Here is a 14,253-nt window from a genome sequence, read left to right as displayed (position 1 = left end):
TTAATCTATAATTTCTGCTCCTTCCTTTCCCCTTTTTCCCCCTCTCTGATCCCAGCTTTCCTTTTAAATTATATCAGCAGCTCCATGCCTTTCGGCCAATTAGTACGGGCAAACACTGCAACAATCAGCCTCTCTCGGATTGATGCACTTAACGTCCTCCGCAGTAAATACCGACTAGCTCCTGAAAGCATTAGCATTTGAAAGGCCCTCGCTGTCTCTGTTTTCTGTCAGGAGGAGAGTGGCTCTTTGAAACGGCCACCAAAGAAAAACAAAAACCCATATAACTCAAGTAGTTCAAATTGGAAACAAAGACATGAGCAGTGTCTCCCTCTCGCTGATGAGGACTGATAAAGACAGAGCAGTGCCTGCTCTGTCCTTGTGCTTTTATGGTGTTACTAGGCAGAGATGCGACGAAAGGCCTCTTCAGCTAGTCATAGTTTTTGGACAGTTCTCTCGAGTGTCAGGAGAAGGTGAGAGTAGTTTTTAGCTGGCTATGAAATCAGCCATCGTTCTTTCTGGTTTAGAGCGAAGTCAGCCGAAGTCAATCTTGTGAGTGTTTTGTCTGAAGACAGAACTTGTGACCTCAATCCTCCCCAAAAAAGGAACCCTGACTAGGTGGGTGAGTATATGGTATGGCTGTTCAGGACTCATGTCGGGTTCATACACAGAGAGCGTTGTTGTAGGCTGTGGGTTTTATTGACCACAGAATGAACATATTCAATAGGACCAAGAGGATGGTATAGTGGTTATGGTTAACGTTTCTGGGTTTGGACCCCCACTGGCTGCAGTCTTCCTGTAGTCATCCTTGAGCAAGATGCCCCAACTCCTACCTGCTCATGAGACATCTATATGAAATCATCTTATTATCATCTTACGGCTTCGTTCCAACAACTCATATGAATATGCTAACGCATAGATATCAACTGTTACTTACAGTCGCAGACAGTAGATCATTATCCTTATTTACTACATCACTAGGTCATTATTTGTTCACGGCTCTTTATAATGATCTAAAAAAGTCCTAGTGGGCGTGGAGAATGAACTCAATTAGACGTGAAAGAAGAGAACCCAAAACACTCGAGGCCATAAAAGGGAGGACTTCTTTGTGGGTTGTGACAAAGCAACAACAATCGGGAGAGCAGGATCAGAGAGAGGGGGCCGACAGACAGAGAGAGAAGTGGAGTGAGCAGTTAAGAAAAGAGAAAGATGCTTTGTATGCAAATGGCTCCTTGGCCTTTTCCCTCTCGCTCTCGCTCTCGCTCCGAGTCGCCCGGGCGTCATGTGAAAGTATGCGGGACGGTGTGAAGAATCCCAGGCATGTCCACGAGCCGGGGGACAGGCCCGGACGCCAGACCGACCGGCGGTGCTTTTGTCAGCCTTGTTCCTGTCCCTCAGGCTGGACAGCACCAGGGAGGAGGGGGAGAGAGAGAGAGAGAGACACACACACACACACACACACACACACACACACACACACACACACACACACACACAGACACACACACACACAGACACACACACACACACACACCACCACCACAAGGGAGGAGGAGGAGGAAGAAAGGATATGAGGATGGTACAAAGAGGAAGGGGTGTGAGGGGGGGGGGGGTGTTGCCTGAGGGGAGAAAGTGATGATAGGGGAAGAGGTGGGGCTGCCTGACCACCAATTCAGGGGGGGCACCCAGATATTATGTAGGAGACAGAGGGCTGAGGAGGGAAAGGGTAGTCGGGGGGGGGGGGAGGAAGATGGATGAGGTAGACCCCTGTTGAGGCTTCGTCTCAGCCCCCCCTTCGAGGACTCCTCCACGCTCCCGTGAGCACAGAGGGGGGAGAGGGGCAGAGAGGGAAGGCCGGCACTCTCCCCATCCCGTCTCCATTGTGTTTCCTCTCTCACTCTGTGTCTCCTGCTGCAGTCGGAGCCTCACGCCTGCCCTGGGAGAACCGCTCCTACTTCTGTCGTTTAAAGGGAAAGTTTGTTGTTGTGTTACCCTCTCTCTTCATCTCTCTCTCTCTCCCTCCACTCTGTCTTTCTCTCCACCCCCCTCTCGCCCCCCTCTCTGTCTCTCTCTACCTCTCTCTCTCTCTCCCCCTCTATCTCTCTCTCCACTCTCTGTCCCTCTCTCCATCTCCCAACTCTCTCTCCCTCCTCTCTTTGTCTCTTTCTTCCCCCCTCTGTCTCTCTCTCTCTCTCCACTCTCTCCGCCCCCCTCTCTCTCCACTCTCTCTCCCCCCCTCTCTCTCCACTCTCCCTCCCCCCCCCCCCCCCACTCTCTCTCCTCTCTCTGTCTCTCTCCCTCTCATTAGGGTCCATTTTGACTTCAAAGCCGTCCCATTATCAGCCATCTTGGAGGTCAATTAGGAACGGGGGTGGCTCTGAGCGGCGGGCCGCGGTCGTGCCACTATGGCCTCTCATCCCCTGTCACCGGGGCCCTTTTCTAGGGCCTCTGACATTGATGGAGGGGACACTGGGGGCCCGGTCCCCCCCCCCCCCCTCCCTTCTATCCCCCCTCTCCTCCACAGCCTGCCCCTCCTTTTGACTGGTAAACTGCAGAGTAAAATGGTGTGTAATTAAGTAGCAGTCAATGCGGGTCCGTTTTGGTGTGTGTGTGTGTGTGTGTGTGTGTGTGTGTGTGTGTGTGTGTGTGTGTGACTCGACGGGGAGTTGGGGGTAGGGTGGGAGAGTGGGGGGAAACAGTTTTTGTGGAGGAGGGGATGGAGAGGAGAAGGGGGGGGGGGTAAAGGACAATAGCTTGCACACAATAATGAGGTTATGCAGTGCAAAGGTTGCGAAAGGTTAAATCAACTTAGATCATAACAAAGTCAATGTTTACTCATTTATGCTTGCTCCGATGGGTTTCAGAAAACATTTAAAGCAAAATCAATTTTTTTTCTTACAAAATATGGACCGATATTTGATGTTTAACATCTGCCCAAAGCAATATCTGAAAGTTGCTTTCTCATGCTCGCTCTTCTCTCTCACTCTCTTTCTCTCTCCCTGTCTCTCTCTCTCTCTCTCTCTCTCTCTCTCTCTCTCTCTCTCTCTCTCTCTCTCTCTCTCTCACACACTTACACACACACACACTCTCTATTCAGATGGCGGTTAGTGTCATAGTTCTTCCAAAGTAATGGAAAAGTAGGAGGATAAAGTAGATACAGCTGTACATTGGAGATTAACTTGAAAAGCATAAAGGCATATCTGTGTAGCAAAGCTTTTTTCTGTTCAATCAATTCCTTGGGCAATTGCACCATGATTTTACTGAAGTGTAGAGGAAAAGAAAACACAACACTGTTTATAGAAATAAAAGCGTGACATCTGTTAAGAAGTAAGTATAAAAACACTGTCCCTTTAATAAAGGGACGGTTACTCTCACACTGTAACCAACGGTTTTGCGCTAGAAATACCTAAAGAAAACACATAAGAGATATATACGATAAAGTACATATCGATTTCACTCCATTCACCAATAACATATTTCTCCAGGGGGCTTCAAATGACATGGGGTGAAGGGGTCTTAAATACTAACATATTCGCCCCTCTGTTCTGCCTTTGACTGGCCGTAGCCCGGAGGACTGCGCTGGGAGAGTGCTGTGATAGTAGGGAGTTGATTCAGTCTCGTCTTTGATGCTCTCTCTAGTTAACCGTCCCCTGCTGCTCCCTGACATCCTGTCAGCAGGGGACCTCCTCTCACTCCCCGGGTTAGTCACTACATGACCACAACATCACAAGACCTGGGACCCCGGCCCCTTCTGTGCGCGTGTTTGTTGGGGTGTGTGTGTGTGTGTGTGTGTGTGTGTGTGTGTGTGTGTGTGTGTGTGTGTGTGTGTGTGTGTGTGTGTGTGTGTGTGTGTGTTTGTTTTCAATATGTGTCTGTGGGTTTTGTGTGTGTGTTTGTGTATATCGTGTGTGAGACACATGCATAGAGAGAATGAGGGAGAGCATAGCTGTAGATTCAGTAGTGTGCTGCTTAGTATTAAACTTATGGTTTGGAGTCTTTGGACTGGTGTCTGCATTCTTAAACAAAAAAGTTGCAAATCTAGGGGTCTACATACGTATATCCTATAATGCATCACAAGCAACCCTTCGCCTTCTCACCAGACATGTCAAATGAAAAATAGGTTTCATTCATCATTTAAATCAACAGATTGCAAGTTTGTATTGTGTAAAGCATCCATGGCCACAAGAATTACAGGGAATTACTGGGAATTATAGAGTAATTAATTACCCTTTTAAAACACAGAGATATGTAGATTGTGTGGCAGCAGAATATTTGTTAAACTAATGTACAAATATTCCCATATCGAGGACTGTTGCGCTGAAGGCAGAACAAACAGATGGCCTTTCTCTAAATCGGAAAGGCAAACGTTCACCCATTTTCAGCTGATCTTATTATCAACACGCATTTAGCAGCTTGGCCCTGTGGCATGGAGCATTACCCATAAGGCACCTGGGGGCCGGGCGAGGACAAAGTCTCGTTATCACTTTTCAGGTTATAATTACGAATACTTAACTGTCGCATTAAGCGTTTATACTGCCCCAGAGTGTATTGCTGAAGTCAAACATGCCATCGGGGGGCAAATAGGTTCAAGGGAAGCTAGGTCTCAGCCCAGAGTAATTGTAGAGAGCCTGGGGGGTTTGAGGTTTCAAATAGCTTTAATTCATGACTTGGGTAACAACAGGTAACCAAGGCGCTGGGAAATGGTGCCAGCAGGTGATCAGTCCAACAACAGCACATCAGGGTTAAGAAGTTTCCTTTAATCACAATCCATCTATGAGAAGATGCGCAGGAAATAGGTACATGTATTCACATCGATGGTAATGTTAGAAATAAAATGTAGGGCCCTGTCAAAATGTTATAATTTATTTTTTATTTGTGTCACTGTGTATGTCACTGCTTTGTTGTTGTCATTCTCTCATCCATCTCCCCCACACACACACACACACACACACACACACACAACCCTGTCCTCTCCAAACATCAATGCAATGTCCTAAAGTGTATCAACGCCTAGTCGGCGGCCTGGCTTAGGAAAGAGTGTGAGGGTCAAACAGCATCATTGACCCCCCTGTCCCCCCCAGCACATCCCAACCATCAAGCCTCAAACTCTGGTAATAGTCCCCCTCCCCCCCCCACCCCAACCCCACCCACACCCACCCTGATATCAGGTTCTGTTTTGAGTGTCTGTGGTTCTCTGGGCTCGTATCGGATGTGAAGGCCGACCCCCCCCCCCCCCCCCCCCCCCGCACCCTGACATGCTCAGCTCCTTAGGGTGCAGAGAGATGGGCCGCAGCAGGCGGGCAGGCAGGCAGGCACCAGGAGAGGGAAGGGGGCCATAGACACAACCACGGTTGCTGCCGGACCACCACTGCCGGCAGCTGATTGGACACCGTGGAGGGGGGAGGGATAAGTGGTGCGCTGGGAGATGGTTGTTTGTACTGCACGCCCGTTTGATGTGTGAAACGCATCGTTTCAATGGTTCAGTGTTTAGTTAAAACATTCACGGGCGTACACAGAATGCTGACACGCGCATGGTACGCACGTACACAGCCCGCGCACACACGTAGATTGCTATGCAATTGAGTTGTACATTGTGCAAGTATTCATTGACGCAGTTACAACCAAATCAATCGTCTGCTTCTTCGAAGTTCAAATCAGCGTCATTATCTCGCCATTATCATCCTGGCTCTGGAGGAGGCGGTGGAAAAAGTGCTGTAAAAGAGTCGTGCTTGCGCAGCACAAACATTTCCAGGGCCATTTTATTGGTGCAAACAAATCATGCCTTGGCATTGACAACGGGCTCTTATTTGTGTAACGTGGAGGCCAGCTATTGTTCAGGTGTGGAGCATAATGATGGGCGTGTGAAAGAGAGGTGAAACCTCATAGCTAACTGACACATTCAACCGTCCTACATTGTCATCTTGTATTTTTGTTGAATGACCTTAGGCCTCGCTCGCGTGACAACTCAACAGTGTATTTTGTTTTTTGTTGGAAGGTCGCCACATGAGCCCATAAATCCCTCCTCACTACTGCCGAGTGTCACTTAACTATAGACGATGACAGGCATACTCATTCAATGATCTGTCAATTAACAATTTTATATATTCTAAAATGCTTTGATGATAACGATGGTATGGACTGGTGTTTTATTTGGACCATTTCCAATAACCGTTTTTAGGCACATGAGCAGAGAGGGGCTATGAATCATACTCAAGGATGCATGGATTGGGGGTTACCCACACAGATCCTCTGGGTCAGAGACAGGGCCGCTGCTGGCCCTTTCGGTGCCCTACGCAAGCGGGGGGGGGAGCCCCTTTTTATATATTAGGTAATAACATCTAATTTGCCGAAATTGAGTGATAGGTTATACAATTAAGAACAAACCTACGGTGGGCCTCTTCATAACAAATGTTCATATTTTTTTAATTTAATAATGTATTTTATTGAATTAAAACCTTAATTTTTGGTGCCCCCTCAGGTACTTGGTGCCCTACGCACTCTGCCTACTCTGCGTATAGGGAGCGGCGGGCCTGGTCAGAGAGTCAAACACCCTCACCCCTTCTAGACCCTCCTACCCAACCCCCTTTAGCTCACAGAACTTTTGCTGTGAACATCTGTGTGACCTGTGAACCTACACACATCCAGACTGGTCTACTACCAGCCTCGTCAGCGTGGCGATCACTCAGGACCAACCGTGGAGACGGTGGTGAGAGCTAGCCTGTCTGCTCCACTGGAATCAGGGGCCAGCCAGGAAGGGGGGTGGGGTGATGGGGTGTGATGGTGGTCATTGAGGGGGAGGGGAGTCAGGGATAGAGGGGGGAGACGGGGGGGTAGCTGGGCCAGACCTTCAGTAGCCAAACCTGACCCCGATCGGGGAGATCGGGGTCAATTCCCGCAGAAGCAATCAAATGAGCTGTTTTCAATTTCAACTCCACTGGATCATCTCAGCTTGTCTCAATGTGTCTGTCAAGGGAAGAAGGGTTTTTGTGTGCGCCTGCAATTGGGGATGTCAATTATTGTGGATTTACTGTTATTAGGAAGATTGCTCCTTGAATCGGGGGGCCTGTGAACCGAGGCCCATTCAAAGAGAGCTTGATGTTTCTCTCAAGCTGTCAGGAGAAATATCTCCTCCATGTTCGTGAGATCATATTAAGGAAGGGACTATACTTTATCCTGCCATTTTGTCGCTATTCACTATAATGAATGCCACCGACATACAATAAGAATGGAGAAATGTGATCTGTTTCAGACATCAGTTTGGATGGTTATTGGAGAAGTGTAGACATCTAGGATCTAGAAGCTGAACATTGGACCAAAGTAGAACCAAAACTAGAAAACAATCCAAATGGGAGCATTGAGCTTTGATGTTATCAAAGTTTCATTTCCTTCAGTTCACTCGGAAAACCTTTGGAGATATCGACTTATTTGTGGAATTGGACACACGTTATTAACCTCGTGGCCAACAACGCATGATTCCTGGGACACGATGGCGTTAAACACAACAGCCCTAATGCGTTAGTGGATAATGAGCGGGTTGGTGGTTAATGGTTGTCTTTAATAGAACACTATTATTTGACAACTATGAAATGCATAAGAGCCCCAAATGAGGCATAATGATAGGGCCTGCGAGCGAAACCGGCGCAAATAAAAACTGCATGCAACTCTACAGGAATGTTGCCACAATTAGCGAAACCTACCGGCGTCTCTTCTGTCTGGTGCCAAGGTACATGTGGAACCTCTAAAAGGCTGTGTTTCTGGTGGAGCGAATTATCCCCTCCAACCAGTCTCACCAGGATATCAGGATGCAGCGCTGACTGAAGTTAAAAGGCCCCCGTTGCAGGGAGCGATCCCCCTTTAAGCATTACGGTACGCACGCAAGCTCACGGGCAACAGATTGTGTACACTTTAGACACAGGCCCAGATACACATGAAAAAAGGGGGGGGGGGGGGGACTTTGTTTAGAGGCGAATGGCTGATTGTGTAAACACTGAGCTTGTGGGGGGTGGGGGGTGGTTTAGAGCTGGCTGAGGACCAAGAGTTGATGACTGAGGCAATGTCAGCGATTATCACCGAGAACCTCATGTCAAAGTTTAGTGAGACGGCGTTGAGGATGGAATGAATGAGGTTCTGGTCAAAATCCCCTCAAATAAATAAGAGGGGGAATAAAGCACAAATGTTCACGGCGGCAAAGCGCTCTCCAACGCGTGCAGGGCATTACTCCGGCATCCGAGTGTCCAATTTGTTTACTCTCTGTTGTAACGGCCCTGACCTTCGCAGGCCGACAAACGTATGTAAGATAGCAGGGGGAGATAAAGTATAAAAGTCGAGTGAAAGTGGAGACAGTGTGGGGGGGGGGGGGGGGGGGGGGACGCTGGGGTGGGGGCAGACACAACAAGAAAAGTGGCAGACTGGGAAATGGCGGAGGAAGCAGGGAAGACACGGGGAGGGGAGCGCGAGCGGCGGGAGGAAGGGGAGATCCTGCAGTAATTGCTGAAGCGGCATGGGGGCAGATGTGAGGCCTTGGGCTGATATTAAAGTGACCCGCCCCGAGACTCCAGACGGGCCTCTAAACAGCCCTGGCTCCACTGTGGAATGAGCCTCCCCCGCCATCCCAACCCATTTTCAAAGTCAGCTCTCCTGCCTGCTGGGTTGCCAGGTTGGGGGCGGCGCAAAACGCCCCTCGGCGAAAACCCCTTTTGGTGGCAATTACTGTGTATATATACAAAGGTATTTATTATATTCATCGTATTTATTTAGCTATATACTTATTTCTTTCTTGATATATACAGTATATATAGATATAGATAGATAGATAGGTAGATAGATAGATAGATAGATAGATAGATAGGTAGATAGATAGATATTTGTATATATCATGGGGGTTCGTGGGGTTTTTAAATGGAGACTTACATATATTATGTATTAACGCTGAACAAGCTTAATAGTCTACCAATTATTCAACACGATGCTGAGTATTCCCTGAAGGGAGTTCTGTCGCTGCAGGTGGTCCAACCGGCAGCAGCCCTTGTGCAGGGAAGACCGTTGAGCTTGTGATTAAACTTTGAACCCTGCGTTAAATAAAGGCTTCATGGTGGTGTAATGAATTGTGATGTGCCTTAATGGCAGTCATCAGGCGGGATTCTAATTAAGGGACGAGGAGCAGTAACCCCAGGTTATTTAAAGCTTCAATCACATGACAAAGAAAACACATGAGGGAATTTGTTGTTACAAGCCTGAGGTACAGCGCCATGACGGTGAACACATTGCCCATTTGGATGTTTAAATAGACTCACTTTCAATTCGCAAGTCTAAACTAATCCTTTCCACCCCAAAACCAAAATGAGCAAATATTTTATTTTTGTTTTGACAAGAACAAAGGTCAGCATAAATTCTTATAGCTCCTCTGTTGACATATGTCACACACACTCACACACAAAGACTGCAAGATAATCATGGTGAAAATATAATGCACACGCCTATTTGTGTGTATTTGCAACATTGTGTGAGTGTGTGTTTCTGTGTTTTGGTTCGGCGTATGTCTGTGTTTATATGCTTATTTTATATGAGAGTGTTTGCAAGAGAGTATGTGTGTAACCCTTTTCTCACTGGCCGGCCATGCCAAGCAAAATTAAATAAGCAAAAGCCTAATGCTTCCAGTTGTGAAAATGCTACTAAGCGAAACACTGTGGCGCAATAGGATCCTGAATTCTCAGCGGTGATATGGTGAGCAGGCTGAACCCCCCTGTGTACTAGTAGGCTAGTGCCATTAACATTACCAATTTTGTAGTGTGGTGCCTCCACTGAGAAAATAGAGTGTGTGTGGACGTCAGTGTATGTGTACATTTACCTCCGACCCATAGGTTATGAGTTCGGGAAAAATTCTGCGCGATCCCAGGTGTTGTCCTGCGGCGACGTGGTCAACCAACCCGCTGGCTAACGCGTCTTTTCAGCTCTACAACTGCCCAGCAACATGTAAATAAAATACAAAGAACAAATTAAATCGATTGGTTTAAAGCTCCACATTTGTCGAGCAACATGGAAAGCATTCACATCACAAAGCATACTGGCAAATTGAGTAAATAAACAGTACTGTACAACTTAAACAGCAATATATATACATAATATATCGTAAATATAAAAATAATTAAGGGCCTAGTTTCAGAGGTCCTTACACCCTCCCCCCACCAACTAAACAAAATGCCCCCATGCTGTGTAACACAGGCAGGAAGAGAAGAATGAACCCAAATACACAAAAAACCTCCCCCCAATAGCATGCCCCCCCCCCCAAGCTGGGTTACATACATTATAAGGTGAAAGACAAAGAAAAGAAGGAACCAAAACAACAAACCAAAACAACAAACATAGCCTAGTGCTCAGAAACTAGCTATGGGTGCAATGGCAGGTGTACATGGCATTATTACAGGTGTAGGTGCACATGGGTTGCAACGGATGTGTGGGCTACACCACCAGGCATGAGGCTGCCCTGTTGCTATTAGGGATGGGCAACGATCGTCGAATAGTCGAATAGTCACACTCACGTAGAAAATTTAATAATGAATGTGACTATCGTTATTTATTACACGGCTCTTCTCAATGCTGTTGAACTTGCATGGGCCTTCACAACTTCCGGTGGTAAATAATTTTATGATAATTCACTGTTGCTAAGCATATAATAACTGCTGTCGAGGAAAGAAGATTTTTTTTTTCTGTCGTATCACTCCGTAAGTAGTCTGGTAACTTATCAATCCCAGCGTCCTCGGTTGCTAAGCGACGTTTCTCTGCTGATCAACACTACGAATGCTGGTAACAAATAAATTGTAAAAAAGACACACCGTGTGAAGCAATTTTTTGGGCCATAGTTTCCATATGATTAAGACATGTCTAGTTCACGTCATGCAGGCTGTGTTCAGTAAAATAAAGAGCGATCTTTTTTCGGCGCATGTAGGACTATCTGCCTCAGTCCACGTTGAAGTAATTTTGATGTTAAATGTTGATGGCGCAGTTGTTGTGTGTGTGTGCGTGCGGGGTTCTTGATTGACAGATTTTCGAATGTTATACGAATACTTCTCAGCGAATATTGAATAGTATTTATGCCAGAAATGCACATCCCCAGTTGCTATGTGTGATGCTACAACATGGATCCCACCCTGTACTCCCAGCTTGCCATAGGTTAGTCTATCTGTAGGATTCCTGTCCCGGTCGGACCTGCGCAGCACAGGTTCTGACTCAGAAGGAGCTACATCAGAGCCAGTTGCAAGTGGAGCATTGAGATAACTAATTCTTTCAGTAGACCTATGCGGGTTGATAATAGGTTCTGTCTCTATTGGATTACTAACCCCCTCACTAAGTGGATGCATTTAACTAAAGTCACTAGCAGCAGGGGAGACACAAGGCACCATGGAGTCTGATTCCTTCTGGTTCAACTGGTCTACGCTTCTCTTTAGCTTTTCTACGCCTCACAGCTCTAGGGCAAGGAGCAGGAGTGCTATCAGCCACAGGACCCAATCTTACCTCCTGTCCCATAGGCAAGATGTGGTTACGGTGCATCCCCTTGACTAGCCCATCATCCAAAGGTTTCAGCCAGTACACAGGAAGATCACCGAGCTGACCGTTCACCACATAAGGACAAGAACTCCACCTGTCTGCAAGCTTGTGCTTCCCCTTCAAACCCAGATTCCTTATCAACACGCGGACCCAGGACTCAGGCTGAAATAACAGACTTTCTGGTCATAGCGCTCCTTGTTTCTCTCAATCATCCTATCCGCGGAAGCTTGCGCTAGCTGATAAGCAGCTTGCAACTCCTCTTTCATCTTGGCCACATACTCCAGATGTGATGCAGACGACGTGTCATCAGATGAAACACCAAAACAGACATCAACAGGGAGCCAAGACTCCCGACCAAACATAAGGAAGTAAGGTGAGTACCCAGTAGCCTCATTGAGAGTGCAATTATAGGCATGGACGAAATGCGCAATATGTTCACTCCACCTAGGCTTCTGATGAGGCTCAAGCGTGCCCAACATGTTTAACAAAGTCCTGCTGAAGCGCTCAGGATGAGGGTCGGCCTGCGGGTGATAAGGAGAGATCCTCGACTTCTTAACCCCCAACATGGTCAGCATCGGTTTAGCCAGTCGCCTTTCAGAGTCCCTGCCCTGGTCGGAGTGAATGAGAGTAGGCAAGCCATAATGTTTGAAATACCTCTCCCATAGAGTCTTCGCCATTGTGACAGCTGTCTGGTCCTTGGTGGGAAATGCTTGCGCAAAACGCGTTAAGTGGTCAGTTATCACTTGCATATTGCAGACATTTTGAGAGTCGGGCTCCATCGAAAGAAAGTCAATGCAAACTAAATCCATGGGCCCCGAACTCTGGATGTTTGAGAGAGGAGCGGCTCTTTGAGGCAGAGTCTTCTGCTTGATTGAGTTCACAGGTCTTGCAAAACGTTTTCAACGTTTACATTAAGTTTATGCAAACGGGCGCATGCGTGAAGCAGATGGTCTTTCAACACAGTGCGCCGTTCATTCAGATCCGCCTCACAGGTCCAACTTTCAACCGGCATCTGATGTTGCTCACTGACACAGGGATGGTGTATGGTGTTTCCTTTGCGGATGATCAGCTGGATGTAAACTCCTCATTCAGGCTGTGCATGCAGCCGAACGTCATCGGCGATGCTCAGGAACCCCTGATCACCAAACAGATCTACAGCAGCCAAAACGACGCTCTCTTCTTGACATGTGAAGGGTGAAGGCCTTTATGAAGGTACACACCCCTGGTCTCTACCAGAAGATGTTTGTGCACCAGCAAGCCTTGAATCCAGATGCCTCGTTCACTCCTATTTATCTGCCACTGCCCAACAAGGTCACTGCCCAACAACTGCCCAATCAAGTGGTCCCTTAGCAAGAGCCATCTTTGCCTGATTAACGAATGGGGCGGCGTGTTCATGAAGGGCAGTAACTGTCCTGGCCAGTTAGGGACTGGGGACACCGTCACCCGTCCACGCTCCACTCGGGTGGCGGTGGCGCTGAGCCGGATGTGTGGTGTGGTGCGGGCTCCACCACACTCGCCTCCTGCTTTAGGACGAGTTTGGTGCTAAGGAGCTCCACTGCTGTGGCTGCAGCACAATAGGCTGCCTGCCAGGCCACCCCGAAGGCAGCCACATGTTTGAGAAGCTCAACGTCCAGCATTGACATCACAGAGCAGCTCCACGCTGTCTGCCAGTGAGCCACATGCCACAACCTTCCCCACCACCATCTCCTCCGATACCGCCATCACCAGCACCACCGTCACCACCACTATCACCTCCACCACCATCACCCACACCACCGTCACCTCCCCCTCCATCATCACCACCTCCACCACTCCTGCCACTGCTTCTGCTGTATTTACATCTGTTTTCATGCCACCAAAAATGCTTATCCACATTGTCCTGTGTTTGATCGACTCGAAAGCCTTTTTAAGCACAGGTATGTGTACATTTACTCACGACCCATCGGTCATGAGTTCGGGAAAAACTCTGTGCGATCGCAGGTGTTGTCCTGCAGCGATGTGGTCAAACAACCCGCTTGACGCATCTTTCTGGCGGATGATCCCGGAGGTGGAAATCCGAGGAAAGCAGCAGTAGTTAGCTATGGGTCCTGCGTCCCACACAGCAACACAGCGCAGCTAGTATCTACTATCGGACACGGTCTGGGAGCCTAATGCACAAACTGAACGGCAAAAACACACCATGGTAACCGGCATTGAACAGTCGAGAATAGGACATTTCTCTTCGGACTCCAGGATTGCACTGCTCTCACCTCGGACCCCCACAAAACAGCGATTTTGCGGGCATAAACTAATTTAAAGAATGTGATTGGCCTACAGCTCTACCACTGCCCAGCAGCATGTAAATAAAGATACAAAGAAAATATACAGTTTATTACGCCCCCGAAACTATTTACAGAATGTGATTTGCTTACAGCCCTACAACTGCCCAGCAACATGTAAAAATAAATCACAAAAAGAAAAAAATAATTTGATTGGTTTAAAGCTCTACATTTGCCCAGAAACATTGGAAACATTCACACCACAAAGCATACTGGCAAATTGAGTATATATATATATATATATATATATATATATATATATATAATAAAATATAACCCAAATATATATAACATACCGTAAATATATAATTAATTAAGGGCCTTGTTTTAGAGGTCCTTACATGTATGCATGTGATTATGTCCTTTTGTGTATATTTTAGCAAGCGCGCGTATG

General features: G+C 47.4%; 1 pseudogene; it reads left to right on the top strand.

The window, feature by feature from the left end:
• Nucleotides 1-10,824: 10,824 nt before the first annotated feature.
• On the top strand, nt 10,825-14,051 carry LOC115557489 (F-box only protein 24-like; annotated as a pseudogene).
• The last annotated feature ends 202 nt before the right edge of the window (nt 14,052-14,253 follow it).

Source organism: Gadus morhua, chromosome 13 (assembly GCF_902167405.1).
Source record: "Gadus morhua chromosome 13, gadMor3.0, whole genome shotgun sequence".
NCBI classification, from domain to species: Eukaryota; Metazoa; Chordata; class Actinopteri; order Gadiformes; family Gadidae; genus Gadus; species Gadus morhua.
Note: the sequence above shows the minus strand (reverse complement) of the source record. Positions and strands in the feature narration are given on the sequence as shown.